Source organism: Mustela putorius, unplaced genomic scaffold, assembly GCF_011764305.1.
Source record: "Mustela putorius furo isolate JIRA1106 unplaced genomic scaffold, ASM1176430v1.1 tig00000580_pilon_pilon_pilon, whole genome shotgun sequence".
Lineage (NCBI taxonomy): Eukaryota > Metazoa > Chordata > Mammalia > Carnivora > Mustelidae > Mustela > Mustela putorius.
The window spans coordinates 1,451,941-1,473,210 of NW_025421423.1; the positions used below are offsets into that span (position 1 = coordinate 1,451,941).

The window sequence follows — 21,270 nt, forward strand, 5'->3', positions numbered from 1 at the left end:
GCAGAATGGTCAACTAGAGGCCCATGGGAGTCAGAAGAGCTCAACCCTGGCTCCGTGTGTACATATGTGTGTGTGTGCTTGTGTGTGCATAGCTCTGGGACAGTTTCAGGGAAGTGGGGGCACTGAGCAGAGCCCTGACAGCTGGTTGGAGTTTGGAAATGGAGCGGAAAGGATGTCCACTCTGTCCTTTACTCAGGGCTTCGCACACTGGAGATGCTCAGGAAATGCTTGATAACCGACTGCGGAATCCTGCACGTCTAGTTCCCCACTTCAGTTCCCGCAGGCCGTCATGTAGTATTTACAGAAATCAGTTCTGGGAGCAGGATGGCAAAAGGCACTCTAGACAAACACAGCCCGTCACTTTGAGCTCTGTTCTAAGACATCAAGAGCCTGGTCAGAATCATTCGGAGGCAAGGAACAGGGACCCACTTGGAGCTCAGCTGAAAAGAGGGACTTAGGAAGACACTGAAGGTGCTCAGGGCCTCCATTTATGAAAAGTATGGACCTCCCAGTAAATGGAGAGACCTCAGAGGTCTAGCTCTTCACTTTGCCCCCGCCTCTTTCTCTGCTCTAGCACAGAATGTCTGGTTTCTTTGCCATCTCTCGGACTTCTGTTACATTCTGTTGGCTCTGCAGACTAGCTTTCTTCTCATCTTTTCACACATGACACATCAAGACCTCCCTGAAATGGTTCCTTTAGCCCTCAAGCCTCCAAGGCCTTCTCACTCCATCCCCTGTGGCTCATTGGCCAGTGTCTGTCCTGACTCCCAAGTTCCAAGAGAGGATCTGCTGGTGTCAGCTTACATGACAAGTCTGCCCAGTCCGCTGGGAGTAGGGCACGGCCCTCACACATGGTGAATGTCCCCTTTCCAGCTGTTTTTCCAAGAAAATGGTACGGAGGAAATTGTGGGCTTCTCCAGCAGGAGGAGCATCCCTCTCCTGGGCTGTTGTAGAGACTCCCATGCCCAGCCCTGGAAGGTCTTAAAGGACACGGTGGTTGGGTGCTCTTCCTGCCGCCATCAGTGCGACTGATAGTAACGTGCCACAGATAGCTTAATAAAAGCAGGAAGAGTTATCTTTTCCTAACACAGTCTACCTGGCACTTTTTCTCTCTAGAGTTAATCAGGCAGTTTTTAAAGAACATTTGATGCTGCTGCTGAACGAAGGGGTGATGGAAGGTATTCCTCCTTCTCCCTGGCAGATCAAGCCTTTAACTGTCAGTATCCGCTCTCCCAGGCTCCTGGGTGGGGGCTGGTGTCTACATACTGACTATCCCAATGGAGACTGGTCAGTGTTTGGGCCTCCAAGTGCAGATTCCCATAGGAGTAGATAGTAAATGGTTGTTCCGTCCCAAGCCAGCCCACAAAGCCTATGTGATGATAAACTATTGTGGCCCCTAATGGCCATTTAATACAAGTTTCTCTCCATTCATGTGATGGCAAACACCCAGGAGCAAAACTTTTCTTAGAGCTAAAAGGAGACTCTTAGTAATCCTCTGCAGCTCTGCATGGAACGGGAGGCCCAGGAGAGAAAGTATTCAGAGTCACACAGCTCTTCAGGGGCTGGAGGGCAGCTGAACTCACAGTGTCACTGACTCATTAGTAAGTGAACAAAATTCCAAGTCCGTGGAACTGTGTAACAAATAGGCTGTTGTTTGTCTTGAATATTGATGTTTGAGAAAAAGCAGGTTGAATTAGATGGTAGATGATTGTCAGATACCTTCATGAAGTTCTAACAGACTTCCAAATACCAAATCCTTTAAAATAAATTCAAGGTTATAATGCATGAAAACATTTTTGTCTCTCTCTGTAGATAGATTGCTAGAGATTTAGATAACATTCTTATACAAAGTATATACAGATATATATAGGTCTATCTATGAAAGGAAACAAGTAGTGCTTTCTTTTGTCTGTTCCTTTTAGAAGTTGAAATTATGTTTCTCTCCCATCTAGAGGAATGTAGACCAGTGCTCTATAAACACAGAACTTTCTGCAAATGACGGAAATGTTCTGTATCCTGCGTAGTAGCCCACAGCCACATGTAGGGGATGGGACACTTGAAGTGTAGGTAGTGTAGGAGAGGAACTGAATTTTAAAATTGATTTAATTGTAATGAATTTAAATTTAAATGTGAATAGTCACTGTGGTTAGTGGCTACCATAGTGGACAGCACAGCAAGCATTACTATGAAGCTTATTAGCTAGCACACACTTGGAGCTCTCAGGTGGAACATGTTTACAGGGTAGGATGGAGAGAGCAAAAGGTAACAGAGAAAGAAAGATGTTTAATTAAAAAAAGTAAGTTAGAGAGGAAGCATGTTCATGTGTGAGCAGGCACCCAAGGTGGTGTAAACAGAGTTGCTAACAGTGAGAGGCGAGGAGAAGGGAGAGCTCCATACATTCAGTATTCTTGCTGGGGTTAACTAGGAGGGTCAGACGGTTCCACATCTTGGCCGCCAGGGGTCCCCACTGACTCAGCACAGTCCAGTTGCTGCGGTGAGTTGTGTGTGATGGGAGGAGGATGAGACTCGGAAAAGACAGCCCTTGAGTGGGTGAGAAGAGTGGGGCTCATCACTCTATGCTAAGCACCACTCCAGGCACCTTACGCATCACAGTCCTATGAGGTGTGTCAGTACTGTTTTATCACCCGCATTTTACAGATGGGCAGCTGAGGCACAAAGGAGATAGATGAGTTAGCCAAAGTCCAGAGCAGTGGAATTCATAGGTAGGAAGTAAATGAAACCCCTGGCCCTGGAGTCTGGGTTAACTATTAGGCTTTGCTACTTCCATGAAGAGCCTGCTTGTCTGTGCTTCTAGCCCTGCCTAGAACGTGTTGGTGTTTTGCCACTCACCTGGATTATCTTCATTCGTCTCTTAGCATGAAGCTGTTGGGGCAGGTTTACATGAAATACTGTTTTTTGTTTGTTTGTTTGTTTTTTGGGGTTGTTATTATTATTATTATTATTTTGCCTGTAGCCACTTTTCATTCATTTACACATTCATGTGTTCTATAAGCAGACATGGAACATACTATAAGCTTATAAGCTGAATTTAAGAATAGGAAGGTTCAAAGGAGCCCATGCTGGGGAGTCTGTGCTGGGAGGTCTGAAATGCACAGAAATACCTGCTACACAGGGAATGAAGGGCTGAGTGTCTTGGATAGGAACAGAAACAGAGAGAGGGGATCCTGACCAGGTGGATTATCTGAGAAGGCTTCTTGGAGGAGGGGCCCTGGAGCTGAACCTTGAGAACCAGGTAGTATTTGAACACATCCACATGTCTCCATTTTGGTTTCAGTGCCCTCCTGCTGCTCAGTGACAAAATGCGTTTTGTCACCAAGGATGACCTCTTACAGGAGAGTCAGAATTCTAGTTCAGCCAGAGTCTCACTCCCCCACAGGCAGAGTCTCTCAGTCGTCACAGCCTGGAGTGCTGGTAGGAAGCATGCTGCTTGGGTTTCTTTTGCCTCCTCCATGCACTGACCTCCTTCAGACGCACAGGAACAGTGAGAGCGCTTCCCTCCAAGGCTCAGCTCACAGCACAGGCCTTGCCCACGCTCCGGGCGCCTGGATTCCTCAGAAGCCAGCTCCTGGGGCCTGTCCAGCAAGGCCTGGAAGCCCAGGTCCCCACAGACCTGCTAGTTAATGAGTTCTGCAAAAACTAGGTCTGTCTGTAATCGAAATGGGAGTCCAAGCCTCGCACGGTCCCCGAATTAATTCAGTCTGTTCGAAAAGGAGCAGGGCAGAGTTCCTGCTGCCGCCTGCACGATCCATGGAGAGGTTCTGTGTGCCATGACTTCCATTTTGGGACCCGTTGTTTTTTATCACTTCAGCACAATCTGGAAAACATTCTCTAAGTCTATTATTCCTGTCTCCTGCTGCCACACCGAGGCGGTTGTTAACAATGCCCTCTGCCCACCCCAGACCCTTCCTCCATTTAAATACCAGTCTGATGGGCAAAGAGAGCATTTGATGACTGCTCCAGACTAAAAAGTTCCTATTATTTTATTCCCTTCTTACTCTCATTCAATTTCCTTCCAGATGGGGACAGGTGAGCATAAAATAAATGGAGCTGGAATTACAATTGCAAGAAGACAGGTTTGGATGCAGTGGGGAAATTAGATGTGGCTGGAAATTTTGTCTAGGGCTCTATAGGTATGCCCCCTGAGGGCTCACAGGCCACCATGACCACCACACTCAGCCTGGCTGTCCTCTCAGTGGTCTGAAAATAGGGAATCAGAGTGACCAAAATTCCTCCCCCTACATCACAGTGGCCTGAGTCTCCTGACTGAAAGAAAGGAGAAATTCAAGGAGAGCTTATCATGGCGCCCCCATACCTTGGGTCTCTAGGATAATAACACTTAGTCTTCCTACCATTATTCTGGGATTTTCTTCTTTTTTGTCTTTACTCAAATACAGTCTCAACCAGGAAGCCTTCCTTGATTCCCTGTCCTCTGTGCTTCCCTCAAACTCTGCTTATGTCCCCATTAAGTCTGTTACTGGTCTGTGGTGTCCTGCACTTCGAGCCTATTTCCACTGGCCATGGCTGGTGACTTTCTGTACAGAGGAGGCTTCATTACATGTGTGCTGGGGAATGACTTCTCGCCCCCTTGCCTCCTGTGTGACCTTATACACAATCTGTATGTCTCTGGTCTTCAGCAACCTCGTTTGCAACATAAAATGAGAAGACCCGCCTTACAAGGCTGTCATGAGGAATAAATGAGATACCAGCTTTCCCGTCTCTGCCTCACAACCCTTTGTACTCATTACTGTTAGGGCAATGAAGTTCTGGAGCCAGATGGACGTGGCTTTGAATCCTGGCTTCCATCCATTTTCTAGCTGTGTCTTTTTAGTTCTGTTGCAGTCTCTCTCTGCCTCAGTTTCTTCATCTCTAAGGTGATGATGATAGCCCCTAACCCCTTTCTCGTATACTTGTTGGGAGGATAAAATGGAATAATGCACGTAAAGCGCTTAGCTTAGGCCTGGCACAGAATAAACACTCAAATGGTTAGCTATTATTATTGCCATTGTTGTTATTAAAATTGTGAGGTGGTGGGGACAGCAATATCAGCCTGGGATTGTGCCCCGTGGCCAGCAAGTGTAGAGTATGAGGAGGAAAATGTTTTCCTTCTAAACTGGGGAGCACTGTACAGCTAAATTGCTCAGTCATGTTACCCTTTATCAGTCGGGGATAATGGGGACATGATGTAGGTGATCAGAGGGCATGGGCCTGGAGAGGCATGGGGGAGCACCTCCCTTCCGGGCTGTCACCACACTCCTCAGCCTCCCAGCGCTTCCAGCCTCTGCCAGATGCAGGGGAGCTGGGGGTGACAGATACTCGCCCACTGATAGCCAGAAATTTAGGCCAGAAGGAAAGAAAATCTATGGCTGCCAGCTCACATGCCAGCCAGGAGCAATCGCTAATGAGTCAAGGTTAATGGCCAGACGAACAGGAACAGCCAAGCGAAGGGCTGGCATTTGCTGAGGAGGCTGACTTCCAAGCTCTGGTCTGTGGAAGAGCAGCAGAAATGTGCTCCTGGAGACCGTGGTCTGCCTTCCACGGAGACTGGACCTCCCCAGAGCTGTACCCTGGAGCCGTGGGCTGTGTGCATGTTTGTGTCCAAGCCTATGTCTGTGTGTCTCACAGCTGGTGTGTCCTAAGGGCTTACTGTGCCATAGACCGCTGTCATCTCCAGTCTTCTCCATGACATTGATACTGTGTCCTCACTGTGAAATGGGAACAACAGGCCCCACAGGTATTAGGATTAGCCAAGTTATGCTGTGGTAATGAGCACCCCTCAGGTATCCCCAGTGACACAGCAAGTCCCTCTTGGGTCAGTCTGTGTGATTGTCATTATCACCCTGGGGCCCAGACTGGCAAAACAACCGTCATGTGGAACACTACCAGTCTCTTGACCGAGGGTGAGAGAGTGGGTCACGTGCTGTCTCATGAGGCTTCATCCTGGAAGTGATGGACACTACCGCTGCCCACATTTCATTGGCTAAAGTGACTCATGGCTCCCTCTCACTCCAAGGGGCGGGGCATTTGTAACCCTACCAAGTGTCTGGAAGGAGAACTGGAAGTAATTGGTGAGCAGGAAAGGCCAGCATGTTACCAACTGGTGTGGTTTCGGGATTGAAGGAGTTCATATACCTCATACACTTAGAACGTGCCTGGCCCCCAGAACGTCCTGCATGGATATACAGGATATCTGTATGTCTCCTGCAGAGACATACAGATTGTGTACAAGGTCACACAGCAGCGCCATGGCTAGATCTGTTATTTGTTTTAAAGGTGAGTAAACAGAACACAGAGAGGCCAAGTAATTTGCCCAGGATCACACAGGTTGGGAGCAGAGTTTCCCTAAGGACCGTATTCCTCACTATATGACCCCACCTCCAGAGTACCAGGGCTACTCTGAGAACCAAGCTGGGTCAGGATGGACACGATGTACTCTTGAAGAACAGTCTTTTGGGGGAAGAAGAGGAAGGCTGTCATTTAGTGAGTGCCACATACATGGTCTCCTTGAATTCTCACTGCAGCCCTGAGGTAGGGCTTATTATTCTCATGGCTGGGGTGTGGAGACTGAGGCTCAGAAGCATGAAGTGATTTGTCCAAAACTGCAGGCGAGCAGAGGGTCGAACCAGGCTTCAGCTCCCATGAAGAACAGTGTGGCACATGGCTGTCGGCCTCTCAGATGCTTTCATCAGGGACAGCACTGGCTGTTGGAGGGTGCTCAGGGTGAGTTCAGAGATGAATAAACCCCAGGGTACTGACTCGCTGAGGAAGAAACACAGGGGAGGTTCTGCGGAGATCCCCAAGGAAGCGGACATGGCTTCTAGTTGGTGGGATCAGGCAGGCTGAAGGAGGAGATGGCATTTTCCCTGGCTCTGGATTGGATGTTCAGGGCTGATGGGAAGGAAGTTGGAGAGGAGGGAGCCATGTAAGCCTTCTGGGAGAACCAGGACTTCTGTTCAGGTTGTTTAGGGAGCTAGAGTGTGGACTGTTTGGGGGAAAGATAAGACATGGGATTGGATCTGATGACAGTAGGATGACCACTGATGGTCGCATGGACCAACTTCAGGACCACTATCTACATGGTAATCACAGATCAGAATGTGTCTCATGACATTCTGGCAGATGGCAGCCAATGTCTGGAGGAGGGGGCACTCTGCTGGCTGTCTCTGTGCCCAGGTCTTTTGGCTCTTCTCCTCCTCCCTGTGCCTGGAAGGCCAAAGTCTGTGGACTGCATCCACCAGGCTTTCTACTGTCTGGCTTCTTATGTAGCCAGTGGGAAGCACCAACAGGAGACAAGGTGGGGGGATGTGGGGCCGAGAGAGAGAGAGAGAGAGAGAAGGATTTTTATGCCCTCAGCTGCCTCCCTGCTGACTTGGTGGGGGCTGTGTCCCTCTATCAAGGGCCTCCACCTCTGTTAGGTACCCCTTGCTAGAGATGCGGCTCTGGTAGGGTTTTCACAACTGTTTTCTCCTGCTGTCCCTTCTGGCCCAACAGTGGTAATGGCTCCCCTCTGTTGCCACAGTGTTTCACCATCGTGTGCTTTTTTTTTTTTTTTTTTAATTAACACATACTGTATTATTTGTTTCAGAGGTACAGGTCTGTGAATCATCAGGCTTACACAATTCATAGCACTCACCATAGCACATACCCTCCTCAGTGTCCCTCACCCAGCCACCCTATCCCTCCCCACCCCACCCCCAGTGACCCTCAGTTTGTTTCCTGAGATTAAAAGAGTCTCTTATGGTTTGTCTCCCTCCCTAGTCCCATCTTGTTTCATTTTAACTTCCCTTCCCCCCACGACCCCCTGCCCTGCCTCTCAAATTCCTCATATCAGAGAGATCATATGATAATTGTCTTTCTCTGATTGACTTATTTTGCTTAGCATCATACCCTTTAGTTTCATTGCAAATGGCAAGATTTCATTGTTGATGGCCGAGTAATATTCCCATCGTATGTATGTACTGTATCTTCTTTATCCATTCATCTGTTGATGGACATCTGGGTTATTTCCATAGTTTGACTATTGTGGACATTGCTGCTGTAAACATTGGGGTGCAGGTGCCCCTTCGGATCACTGCATTTGTATCTTTAGGGTAAATACCCAGTAGTGCAATTGCTGGATCATAGGGTAGTTCAATTTTCAACTTTTTGAGGAACCTCCATATTGTTTCCCAGAGTGGCTGCACCGCGTGCTGGTTTTTCTTAATAAACAATCTTTTCACTAAATTCTCTCTAGTCACCCTCTTGGATGAGCCATCTGTCACCTACCAATACAGGGCTAGTTCCTAATTGATGGAAAGATGACATTGGACTAGCAGCAGCTTCGAAAGCCTTCTGATCCTATTCTGTGGCATTTGGGGAGTTATTCCCAGCAGGGGGATCGGGGGCAACCCAGACTCCATCACCTATGGGGTGGCCAAAACAGAAGTACAGGGATAGAGCAGGGCATGGGGACATTTTCTGCCCTTTCTCTTACCCTTAACACTCCTGGCACCTAGCAGCATCCCTGTGAATGTTTGTGGTGCTGAGATAAGATGGATTCTGCGAGCTGCGGCAGGGGCAGCAGGGGCTTGGGGCGTCAGTGATGGTGACCCGCAGGTGTCTCCTTCGACTGTGAGCCCTCCCAGGGCAAGCTGGGCCGCTCCCATTTCTGCCTCTGCCAGCCCAGCCCTGTGCGAGCAGATGGGGGTGGCTGGTGACGTGACCAAGCCGAGTGGAGCTGGCTTGGGTTGGCCTGGAAACCTCCTTCAGGGCAGACCCCTGGTTTTCATTGGAAGATGAAAACCTGTATTAGAGAGAAAACCAACGTAAAAGGATTTTAGAAAACACCATTTTATTCTTTTTCAAAACGTACAGCAAGTAATCAAGAACATTCCTCCTGAGTCCAGTGCTATTTCCTCTTCAGTTCACTGCCCCTCAAGCCAAATCCCAAGTCTGCTTTAATGAATATAGAAAACTCACTTGTCATTAGTTGGACAAAAGCTAATGGACTGGAGTCCTTGAGGACAGTGTGTCTCTTGAGCAAATTAAACACTCCCCTTGCAATCTTGAAGCCTATGTTAAATTGTTTATCAAACTCTGCCTTCCCAGGTAGCGTTCAGGTGAAATTTCTCAAGTTCTGGCCATTAAGTCAGAAAATTTTATTGAGTTGGAGACAGTAAAAAGGAGGTGATTTCAAAATGCTTTTGTTTAAAAGAGGAAAAGGCATATTAGTTGGGGTCTGGGGAATGATCCATAAATACACTTCACCTATAGTGTGGCTCCTGCCTTGGCTCACAGCAGATATTACTCCTTACACACTCCTTCCTGCTCATTCAAAACAAGACCTACTTGAAAACCAGGGCTTTGAGTATGTGGATGGCCACAATTTTGGTAGTCAGAAAAGAAGATGCCAGAAATCATGGGGCAGAGGAATGAGCACTGGGCCTGGCGTCAGGAAGCTGGTTGTGATCTTCCTCTCTGAGCCTGGTTCTCTTTGTTCCAACGGGAACCCCTCCTAGGCTGCCAGCTGAGGCTGTGAGGATGGTCAGGGTCATGGCTGAAGGAGCTTATGGGGCTGTGGAGTGCTGCCGTGCCAGCTGGGTGGCCGTGGTTGTCCTGGGCACTGGCATTCCCACATGCACAAATGAACTCTCCAAGGAATAGAGGTATTTCTTTGGAGGTTTCCTTCTTAGTGGGCTGTTGATGCTCAGGTCCTGTGTCCTATGTAACCACATATGGCTGTGGGGTGAGGCTGTGACTTGGGAGGAGGTCTTGGATCCCAGGATCCCAGAGCAAGGTCAGAGAAGCAGAATGCTGGAGTATATGACCTAAGTGACCGCGATTTGCGCCATTCATTCATTCATTCGTGAACATTTCCTGCCAGGGCCCGAGCAAGACTCTAATGACTCACCAGCAACTCAAGTAGTTGCTGGCTAACCCCTGTCTAGGGTCCTACAGTCTCAGTGTGATGGGCCTGAGAAAGGGCATGGCTTTGGGGAAAACCTGTGTGTCTTTGGGCAAGCCTCTCACCTCTCTGAGTCAGCTTCCTTGTCTGCGAAGTAGAGGTAATATCCCCTCAGAAGATTTAAATAAAGGTTTAATATTCCATTCAGGGGAGTAAATGAGATCATACATGTAAAACTGCCTGGCACGTGCTAAGTACTCTAGGAACGTTAGCCAACTACCAGGTGTCAGGGCCCATAATGCCTCGGCAAGTGCTTGCAGAAATGGAACTTGGTGCAAATACCCAAAAGTGGGACTTTCAGAATGCTGGAGGCATTTTCAAATTCATGCAGAGAGAAAACAAATATTATTAACCCTAAAACTGCACGGAGCATGCTAAGAGAATGAGGCCATTAGAAGTTGAATAACTTCATTTGTAGACAGAGCATCAGGTTTTGGGGTTTTTTGTTTGTCTGTTTGTTTTTTGTTTTTGATTTGTAAGCACTTGTCTCTGTACTTGGGCCGTAAAGTGAATTCATCTCAGTCCGTCAGCCCAGTTCCTGCATGGTTTGGAGGAGTGTCTCCCTCTCTCCAAGCATCGGAAGCCTCAGTGCCGCCTGGAGTGGAGCGGCTGGAGCCTGGTCATTTTGGCGGCAAGTTGGGAATAGCACGTGCTTAATCTTGGCTTTGCTCTTTCTCTGTACTCCCAAACTGGGCACTTGTAAGAAGCAGCTTTGCAAAGCTCTCTATCCCATGTTGGGGAACATTTACAGAGGGTCATTGAGGGCATCCAATGGCCGCTCTTGGGGCCACAGAACAATGGCTTGTGTAACCCATTCTGCACAACAGGGACATGTCCTCCCGCGAAAGGCAAAGAGTAGATGGTGGGACATTCCAGAAAGCACCCACTGCTCTTGTTCCTTCCTTATTCCTTCCCTCTTACCTTTTTTTTACAGTACTTAACCTGAATTCCCCCTAAGTGTGCTCCTGGTCATGGTCATATCCAGAAATAGGATTTCACTGGACACAGACATCGCTGTAGAAGAATCTAGAACTGGGTCTCCAGTACTTACCTGTCATCCCTGCCCTGGCCCATAAGTAAAGGTTGGAAACCAGAAATTTGAAAAGAAAGGAACTGCTAAACATAGATCCCATTTTACAACAACCTTCTCTATCCCCTTGTGGTCTTTCTCCTCACTCTCCCCCTTTCCAAATATGCCGGGCTGCTTCAAGTTCTACCGGGATTCTTTAAGTTAGGATTTCCCACCATGAGCTGAATATTCAGGTATAGCATTTGCTGCTCAAGGCGTGAAGAAATGAAAATGACCTATATTCCCCAGTCCCTGGCCACTGACTGCTGTGTAGTGATGGGTAGGTAAGAACACTTAAAGGGCTGAGATGTGTGGCCTGGGAGTGGGGAGAGGGGGGCCAGTCAAATGGGGCCAGTGTTTGCATTTGTCCTGCCCTTCTTCCCTGATAAAAGGAAAATAGGGATGGGGGGGGGTGGGGTGGAGGAGGAGAGTCTCCTGAGAGAATCCTGCCTGTAGGCGGTTGTGCTCAGCCCTGCCAGCTTCCTACCCCCGCTACCCCCAGAATGGAACAAGCTGTGATTGTGTTAAATGTTGACTATGCTCGTGCCATGGCCCCGCAGGGACAGATTCTGGCGAAGATGATAGATAGACCTTGGAGCGGGAAAGCAGATGATGTTTGAAAGCACAGCGCCGGGGGAGAACAAGCCTGGGGCTTAGAGAAGAGAGCACGTTGTGTTTGTTTTTGTTTTTCCGCTGGATCTTGTTCAAGGGAGGTGGAGGGGACATTGCAAAAATGCCCATCTGGTCTTCTGTGGGAGCTCAGCCTCCGGTAGCTGCCTGCTAGCATCCTATGCCACAAGGTCAGAAGCCCTCACTCTGGGCCAGGCTTTGTGAGGTCAGCAGGGATGCAGACAGAAGTCAGCAGCAGTCCCTGGTCTGAGTGCCTCAGTCTCGGGAGACCGGGCGCGCACACACAGGGATGATGCAGAGTAATTCTTGCCTTGATGGCAGGGGGTACAGGGAGCTGGGGGACAACTGATGTGTATGGGTGACTGGCAGCAGATGGCAGAGATCAGGGAGGAGGGGGTTCCTCTACATTTGTGCCTGGGAGGTCTGGATGAGAAGAGGTTGCTTATGGAGGGAGGCCAGTGCAAGGGTGTCATGTGGAGACAGACAGGAATGAAAAGTAGAAAGGAATCAGGAACCGGTTCACGGGGGGCCTTCAGTGCCAGGCCTCTCTCTGGAGGGTGATGAGGAGATGTGAAGTGGTTTTCATCAAGGGAACAACGAGTGAGGTTGGAGTTTTAGGGGAAAGGTCTCTCCGGATAGGTGGGAGGGCAGCGGGCACAAGAGGATGGCCAGGGCTCTGCACCCGAGGAGACTTCATTCACTTCCTCCCCTCCCTGTGGGTGTATCTTCTAAAAATACATGGGGAGCCCAGGAGAATTTCCAGGAGGCAGGGAAGTACTTTCTGCTAGATAGAGTGGAGTGAGAGTTGTACCTTTGGAACACCATTATTCAGTCTGCAGGCTGGGATGGGGAAAGCAGTGAGTGGAGATCTAGGGAGCTAGGAGGAAGAGGTGGGGTAAGCATCACTGGGTGGAGCACAGCTTTGAAATCAGAGACCTGGCTTCCGGTTCCAGCTCCAGGCTGTGCAACTTTAGGTGCATTACTTAATGTTTCTGTGTCAGTCAGGGCAGTCTAAGTCCTGCAGCAGTGACAAACAGCTCCGAAGCCCAAGCGGCTTTAAAGGGCAGAGGTTTAGCTCTGGTTCATGTTACATGTTCATGAAAGGTCTGCTGGAGGCTCTGTTCATACTCGTGACTCCAGAACCCAGGTTTATGAGTCTCCTTTTCCTTACTGCCTCTACAGTGACTAAGGCAACGTGGAACAACCATGGTGACTCAGTTACTGGTGCTTAAGGTGAGCCCCCTCACTTCCACTGTCATCTCATTGACCAAAGGTTGTCTGGCTGTGCCTATCTTCATAGAGTATGTGGGGTTTGGAATTGGAATACTGATGAACACTACACACACACGTCTCAACTTCCTTACCTATAAAATGGGAATAAAGCTACCAGACAGACAGACACACTCATGTGTCTCAACGTCCTTACCTATAAATGGGAATAAAACTAGCAACCTCAGGTAGGCACTGTGAGTCTAATGAGAGAATGAATGCAGAGGTCTACTCACACCAAATAATGACAGCTGGGGAAAAAGAAAAAAAGGTGTGGGCCAAAGGGGCCTAAAGTGAGGCATGTATTCCTTTCGGAGTTGCCTAGACAGCATGGACGATTTGCCTGGGAAAAGGCTTGTGCCTGGAACAGCTGTAGCTGAGGTTTTGCTTTGCTCGTGACCCCAGGAGTCCCCAGGGCTCCGGGAACGCTGCTTGTGAAAGGCTTTCCCATTCTCTGTGAGGCTCAGGGCTGAGCTGGGGTGCTCTCCGAGGCACCCTCAGGCTTCTTCTCCAAGCCCGTGCATTTCAAACATCGACCTCATGTGTTCGCTGCTGCCGCTGAGGCCCCGTGCCAATGGCATTTCTATTCCAAGAATCAGTTCCCATTCATCACCGTGAAGCACGATACCTGGGGGGCAACGGTAACTGAGACTTGGTGAGTCTCCGAAGACGGCAGTGTGTCTGCGCGAGCTGAGTAATTAGAGCAGTTTTCTGCACACATGCCTAATCTTTATTTAAGACATTTCACTTAGGTACACATCTAAGTTATTCAAAAGTCAGTTAGATTTGAGACATGTGTGTCATCCAACAATCTCTCTTCTCTGTTCTTGAATAGTCGAGTGAGCACCAATAGCCGTGATTGCACATATTTACTGGGGCTGGGTGCCGAGCAACTGTACTCTGTGCTTCATTTGAAGTCACCCATTTAATTTGCACAGCAACTCTATAGCCTTTCTGGTACGTGACCTGAGAAACTCGTGGGACTCCCAAGTTGTTTCCATATGAAGGATTCTTAAGTAATCTTTAAGGGGAAAGTGGTGAATCAATGGAGAGCATTTGGCCTGTGAGACCAAGAAAAATAACAGAGCTGGCATGCCTGTAGAACCCATTATGTGCCAGGCACCATCCTGAGTGTGTCTCGTCTGTTAGCCTAGTAATCTTCTCAATAATATGTGCGACAGACATTATTATTGTCATTTTACAGTTGGGGGAACTGAGGTGGACCAAGATCACATAACTCTCTAAATGTAAGCATAGCCAACAGGTGGTAGAACCACCACCTGAGCCCAAATAGTCAGTCTCCTAACCACTACGTCATACTGCCTCTTGGGATCTAGTAATCTGTGTCTTAAACTACTGCGGGGCTGTCCTGTGGCAGATGATGACATGAAGGCTTTTCACTGACTTCTAGATCAGCAGAACCGGGGCTGGTGGAAGCCCCAAAGAGGCAGATTTGGACTCCGCCTAAGAAAGATCTATCCTTAGTTAGCGTTGCTCAAAGATTCAAATGGAGTTGCTAGTAAGTAGTAAGCTCCCTTCACCAGAAGTCCTCAGCGGACTGGATGATGACCTCTTCCCAGAAATACATGGGTGGAATTCCTTCCTCAGGCTCTAGGTTGACTCACATGGCTCCTGTGATCCTTCAACGTAATGATTTATTGACGTGACAGCTGTCCTGACCTCTGAACATGGCAGAAAGTTTTTAAACTAATATATCCTCTCCCTACTTAAAATTGGGAGCAGATGACAGAGCTATGCGAGTGGCAAATATGAAGGCCTATGATTCTTTTCCAGAGCTCAGTAGAATCATCAAATTAAACTCATTGCAAAGCTACTCAGACACATGGTAATGATGCAAATAATTGTTGTTACCTGGATGATCAATTAACCCAAGTTCACTTCATTGACTCGACGTAGCATCATTTTCATTAGTCAAAACCTGCATTTTATGTTTTTCTTTTCTAGCTTTTTAAATCTACCCAACTTTTAAAACAGTGCTGAATTTGGCAGTTTTTCCTGATACTCTGTAGGGTTTGTAGGTTCTTATCTTTCTTAGAGAAGCCATTAGAGGATGAGAAGCTTGAGGGGTGGGGGTTCCCTCCTTGGTTGGATGGGAAGAGCCAGGCCAATGCCAAGGAGTTCCCTGTGGGTGGGGGGAGACCCAACAGGAACATGGGTCAGATGAGTTTGGGAGTCTGGAAGGAGCAGTCAAGCTCTCAGCGGAAATTGTAGTGATCCCACAAATGGCCTGGCCCTTTGGGGCCAAGGCCCAGGGCAGTGAGAAGGAGTGGTCAGAGATGATAAAACAGGGCAAATGCAGGAGGAATTGTATGGACAAAATGTGGCCCCTGCCTCAATATCTGGCATTTTGTCTGGGTCACCTGGGGCAGGAGGCAGTTTCAGGGGCAGGGGCGGTCAGCTTAAATTCTATCTGGATATAAGGACAAGAAATTGATTGTAATCAAGGAGCCAAAAAAGGTCTTTTTGCTCAGGGGTCTCAGGAGCTCCTGGTAGTTAAGTCCAGACCAGTGTCCACAAGCAAACCTAGTCCCTCCCCAGATCCTACCCCCGTGGAGGTGCAGGGTGGGGCACAGGGCCATGATTCCAGGCCATGCACTGCCCCCTGACAGCACATGGCTTTGGCAAAATCCTTACTTTCTCTGGCTTCAGTTCTTCGTCTGCAGTGGGAAAATTGGTCTAGATACCCCCCAAGGACCTCCTAGTCCTTAATCACGGTAAGGCTGGCTCTCAAACGTCTTCTTCCCCTTTGAAAGGGCTGTCAGAGAGATTAAAGCAACTGTGAGTCTTTTGCTCCTCTGTTCAAGAATCGAGGATTTCTATGAACTAGAATTTTTGATTTACATTCCCAAGAGCAAGGTGGGACAGGAGGGAATAATAAGCTCTTTTGACTTGGAAGCTCCTGCAAGAAATGATGGATGTCCCCAAGGGAAGGTACATCCCGGAAGGTGTCCCCAGCCCCCAGCAGAGATCAATCTCCCTATCTCCTGAATGCCCAACATCTCCTTAATAACATTTTCTACCTGGCATTTGAAGCAGCTGCTTAGGTGTCTTACAGTCACCAGTGAGGTCCAGAGCCTCCTGAGGTTAGCAGCTGTGTACCTAGTAGGCTCTCGGGCAAGATTTGTGGTACAGCGGCTGACAGGATAGTGGAACTTCTCTGATTTCAATTAAATGTCCCACCTCATCTTGTTGCGAAGATCTAGTCTGTGCTGCTTAAATGCTCAGAAGCCCTGGTACTTTGGATTTCTTGCAAATAGAAGAATGTCCACATTGGAGGGGGGGGTGTGCTAGGCAGAAGCTACTGCATCATTCCCTAGAATGCAGAGCCCTGGAAGCTTTGTGTCTTCCACTTTGCTCTGACCGTTGACGCTACAGAGCAGACCCCTAGAGGGTGGCACCTGGGTTGGCCTGCCAAGGAAGCTTGTCACCTTCTTAGTGTTGGAAGCCCATGGTCTGGGACTTGTTGATATCATTTTCTCAACAGTACAAATAATCATTGATGGTGACTTCACATTTTAGCGAAGTCTAGGCTAAGCCCTTCCTACTGAATCCTCATCACAACTTTATGGTTGTAGAACTATTGTCACTCCCATTTCACAGATGAGAGAACTGAGACCCCAATCTAGACTGCCATGGGTGCTTTTTGTCAGGCCCCTCACATGAATCCTTCTTGTTCCTAAGGTCTCAGCCCCGAGCACCACTTCCTCAGGCCAGCCTTCTGGAGCACCCTCAGTCAGGAGGCCCCCCCACTATCTTGTCATTCTGTATCCCCCCCAGAGGGTCTGATTCAGTTCTCCAGCTGGGCTGGCTCGTGCCCGCGTAAATCAGCACCCAGTCCTCTGAGCGTCTGCAGAGTGACCGTTCTGCCACGGTCTGGTCATGTATATCCTGGAAACGACCTGAAACCAAGAGGCCAAGAGCTCAGGTGAGCAGCTGGAGATACTGTGAGAAGAAAGGCCTCTGGTTTCTGACAGCCCACATGTGGCAGGGCAGCCAAGAGCCCAGGAAGAGTGGACCCACCCCAGCATTGGCCTGCCTGCTTCTTTTGGGGCTGTGTAGACCCAGTCCAAGGGGCCCCAGCTACCCTGGTCTGACCAGAGAGGACCGCTGATGGCACTGAGATCCTTGGCTGCATGTCGAGACACACAGCCTTGTCCATTCTTTCCCGAAGAGGAACGAGGAAGGAGAAAGTAGAGAGAAAGGACAGAAAGAGGATAATAGAAGCACAACGTGCACTGTGCTGCTCTTGGGCAAACTAAATGCTTATTGAAATTAAGATAAGCTTGACAGACTTTTGTTAGCAGTTTTGGGGCCTATCTGAGAATATCTTGCCTTGAGAGACTTCTATTAGAACTGACTCCACAACTAATAATGTAGTCTCTGTCACTTAACTCAAAAGTCCCTCCTGGACCCACACAGTGAAGCGTTAAGGAAATGAAATCTTTTTTTTTTTTTTTTTATAACATATTCAGCAAAGTTTGATTTGTTGAGAACATTTCCTCAACTGACAAGTTACAAGCCATGTCTGAGAGGCCCACTGGGAACTTTCAAAATTTGAGCAGCAGTTTCTAATCACTGACGATCATTAGCATTTTAGTGAATAGATTTTTGATAAGAAAAATCTTTGCTCTGTGGGTAGAAAAAAAAAAAAACCTGACATTTGATAATGCAAACAGAGTAGCAGTTTTAATTAGGCCTGCAGTCCTTCTTGGTGTGGCAAACATGGCACAAGATCCAGATGTTTTCTGTGTTCCAGGATGTGAACTCCAGGCTGCGTCAAGCCCCTGGTGCCGGGCGCTATGCCGACTGGATCTCCGGTGTGAACAGGGATAACCACTATTTAATGAGCACTTACTATGTGCCAGATGCTGTGCTGTTTCATGTGCATCATTTCAATCAGTCCTCAAATCAGTCTGATGAGATAACTATAATTACTGTCATTCCCATTTTACAGATGAGAAAACTAAAGACCAGGAAGTTTCACTAACCCAAAGTCACCTAGCTCCTTTATTGCTGGAGATACTCACCAAGGTTCGTCATTTACTCACTGAGCTGCACCTCCCCCCAGAGTAATGAGATCTCTCCCAGCCTCAGTCTCCTGGTCTATGGAATGTGGGGACTCGATCAGTCTTATCTCCTGCAGTGGACTCTGGTGGAGCTCTGAGGAAGGTGTGGCTGTGCTTAGGAAACATTTTTTTCCTCTCAGGGAGCTGGAACCTGCCACTAGGGGGGGTGTCTTCTTTCCATTGTTCTTAGCCTGACCCTTCGGGGCCACCCAGAAGAACTCTGGTCCCCTTTCCCTGTGATATTCAGAAATTTGTAATCAGCTCTTTCTGGGTCTTTGGAAAGACACATGTTTAGCTTTTCAAGAAATCAGAGAACACTTTCCAAAAGGAGTTGTAACGCATGACACTCCAAACTGCAGTGTGCGCGTGTTACGGCTGCTGCGGACCCTTTCCGACATGTGGTGGTGTCAGCCTTTATTCTCTCATCCATTCCAGGATGCAGTGGTATCTCACTGCGGCTGTGATTTGTGTGTTCCTGATGACGGATGGTGTTGAAAGTTTTATCATGTAGTTATTAGCCCTTTGTATATCTTCTTTTGTCAAGTGCCCCTTTAAATCTTTTGTCTATTTTTTAACAAAAAAGTGCTGCTTGTGTTTATTATTGAGTTGTTTATTTTATATATTCTGGGCACAAATCTTTCGTCAGATAAATATGTTGTGAATATCTTCTCTCATTTTATGGCTTCCCTATTTATTTTCTGGATGGTGTTTTTTGATGAGCAGATGTTTTAATTTTGATCAAGTCCATTTTCTCATTTTTTTCCCCTATGATTTATACTCTGTGTCCTTTCAAAGAAATCTTTCGTTCACAAAGATATTCTCCTTTCTGTTTTCACTTTTACTTTTCAGTCTATCGTCCACCTTAAATGTATTTTGTATAAAGTGTGACACAGGGTCAAGATTCTTTGTTTTTCATATGAATATTCATTTGTTTCAGCACCATGTGTCAAAGACTTTTCCCTTTCCCCCTTTTATTGCTTTGGCATCTTTGTTAAAAATCAAATGATAATATATGTGTGAACCTATCTCTGAATCTTCTGTTCCATGGATTTATCTGTCTGTCCTTTCACCAAAACCACACAATTTTGATTTTTATAGCTTTTTAAAAAAGATTTTATAGCTTTTTAAAAAAGATTTTATTTATTTAACAGAGAGAGAGAGATCACAAGTAGTCAGAGAGGCAGGCAGAGAGAGAGGGGGAAACAGACTCCCTGCTGAGTAGAGAGTCCCGATGTGGGGCTCGATCCCAGGACTCTGAGATCATGATCCTGGCTGAAGGCATAGGCTCAACCCATGGAGCCACTCAAGTGCCCTGATTTTTATAACTTTATAGTAGATCTTAAAATCCTGGTAGGTTAAGTCTTTTCATTTTGTAATTCATTTTCATGGTTTTTCTTTTATTGGTCCTTTGCCTTTCCAAATAAATTTTAAAATCATCTTGCTGTAATCATCTGATTACAGTGGATCCTTACATCAATTTGAAGAAAATGGACATTATAATAACATTGAGTCTTCCAATCCATGATTTTTTCATTCAGTTTTTAATTTATACATTTTATTTAGGTCTTTTAGATTCCTTTTGGTATTGTTTTATAGTTTCAGTGTAGAAATATTTCACATCTTTTGTTAAATTGTTTGATGCTTTTGAATGCTGCTATAAAGGGTATTTATTTTTAATACAATTTTCTAATTTTTCATTCCTAATATACAGATGTGCAGTTGATTTTCATAGTAGTTTTATATACTGTGATATCTTAAATTCACTTATTAGTTCTAGTAGTTTGTTCTTTGTAGATTCCTTAGAATCTCCTACATACACAGTCATGTCATTGGCAAATAGAGACAAATGTAGTTCTTTCTTTGCAATCTGTATGCCTTTTATTTATTTTTCTTGTCTTACTGCATTAGCTAGATATTCTCCCTTTAATGCATCTTCTGAACCTCTTAATTTTGGTAAAAGTCAGTGTTTGAAAATGTGTCAGTGGTTTTTGCCTTCCTTAAAAAAAAAAAAGGCACAAATTATCAGTTGCAAAAGTCCCTTCTATTTACAGGGGTGGTATTTTTCCAGACTTAAGAACAAACTCAGTAATTTTGCTCTCCTTTTTCTTGTCATAGGATGAAATTTAATTTGCACTGCAGTTTTTAGAGCTGTTTTCTAAGTGCTCCTAGTCTTTCCACTTTCTGGACACAAGGTAGTACTGTATTTCTTTGGTACCTCATGGTTTCGGTGGGGCTGTGTGACTGGTTTCAGCCCATGTGTGAGTGCTGAAATGATATGTGTCACTTCTATACCAGGGCATTGAACTACTACTAACGCAGGAGTCTCCGGAACTCTCTTTTCCCTCTAGCACATTAACCGATGATGTTTCAGGTGAAAGGTACTCCATCTGTCTGGAGCTCTGAATGTCTGCAATGAGCAGAGCCTCCCCACTTCTCCCCCTTTCCCCTTCCCTCCACTCCCACTGACCCACAATGGACATACGGCTTGAGGTAGAAACAATATTTTATTGTTTTAAGGCACTGAAATTTTTTTGTTACAGCAGCATTACCTAGCCTATCCTGACTGATACAACTTGCATAACACATTAAAAGAGAGATGACTAAACAAACTGATAGGCGGAGGCAATGTAAGAAAATACATTGTTTTATTTTTCTTTCAGTGAGACAAAGGACACATACCCCTAGAGAAACCAGCAGTGAGCCAAAGCACAGAATCTTATGTAGGCCTTGTGTACAACCAGATCCCTAGTGCCCAGCACATCCCATACATTCAAAAAAGGTGCTTGCTTGCATTCAGTTAAGTCAGGGTTCTCCCTTTAACTTGTGCTTGGTAAAGTAGAAGCATCGCATTTCCCTTCACTTTCCTACACTACTTTCTTGCCTGCATACAGGAATGGCAAAAACAGCTTGTCCTCTTGAGTTGTTGGGAAAAATTGTGCTGATTATAAAACGCTTTGCAAAATGTAAAATCCTATCTAAATGGCAATTTTCTCCATTGCTCTGCCAATTGTAATAAATAAATATTGTTTTTAAAGTTGGCTCCTGGCTTGCTTTCCAGTGACCATCCCATCAAACACTCTAACATGCCTAGTATTATTGTCCACTCTGGATTTGCATGTGTGTGCATGGCGTTTGTGTAATGCTGTTTACTGAGGAGTTGAGTAAGGCCATCTTGTAGCAATAAAACTTGAGAACAATGTCATACTCCACTGGAGACGAGATGGGTCAGTACAGCTCACTCAGGACAACTGTGC

General features: G+C 46.8%; 1 long non-coding RNA gene across 1 annotated transcript in view; it reads left to right on the plus strand.

Annotated features, from left to right (window-relative positions):
- LOC123392463 overlaps positions 1 to 17,987 on the plus strand; it is a 36,508-nt gene extending 18,521 nt beyond the window's left edge. The window contains exon 3 of the long non-coding RNA XR_006607180.1: positions 17,905 to 17,987. This is a non-coding gene — a long non-coding RNA (uncharacterized LOC123392463). The remainder of the gene's footprint in view (positions 1 to 17,904) is intronic.
- Positions 17,988 to 21,270: the final 3,283 nt, after the last annotated feature.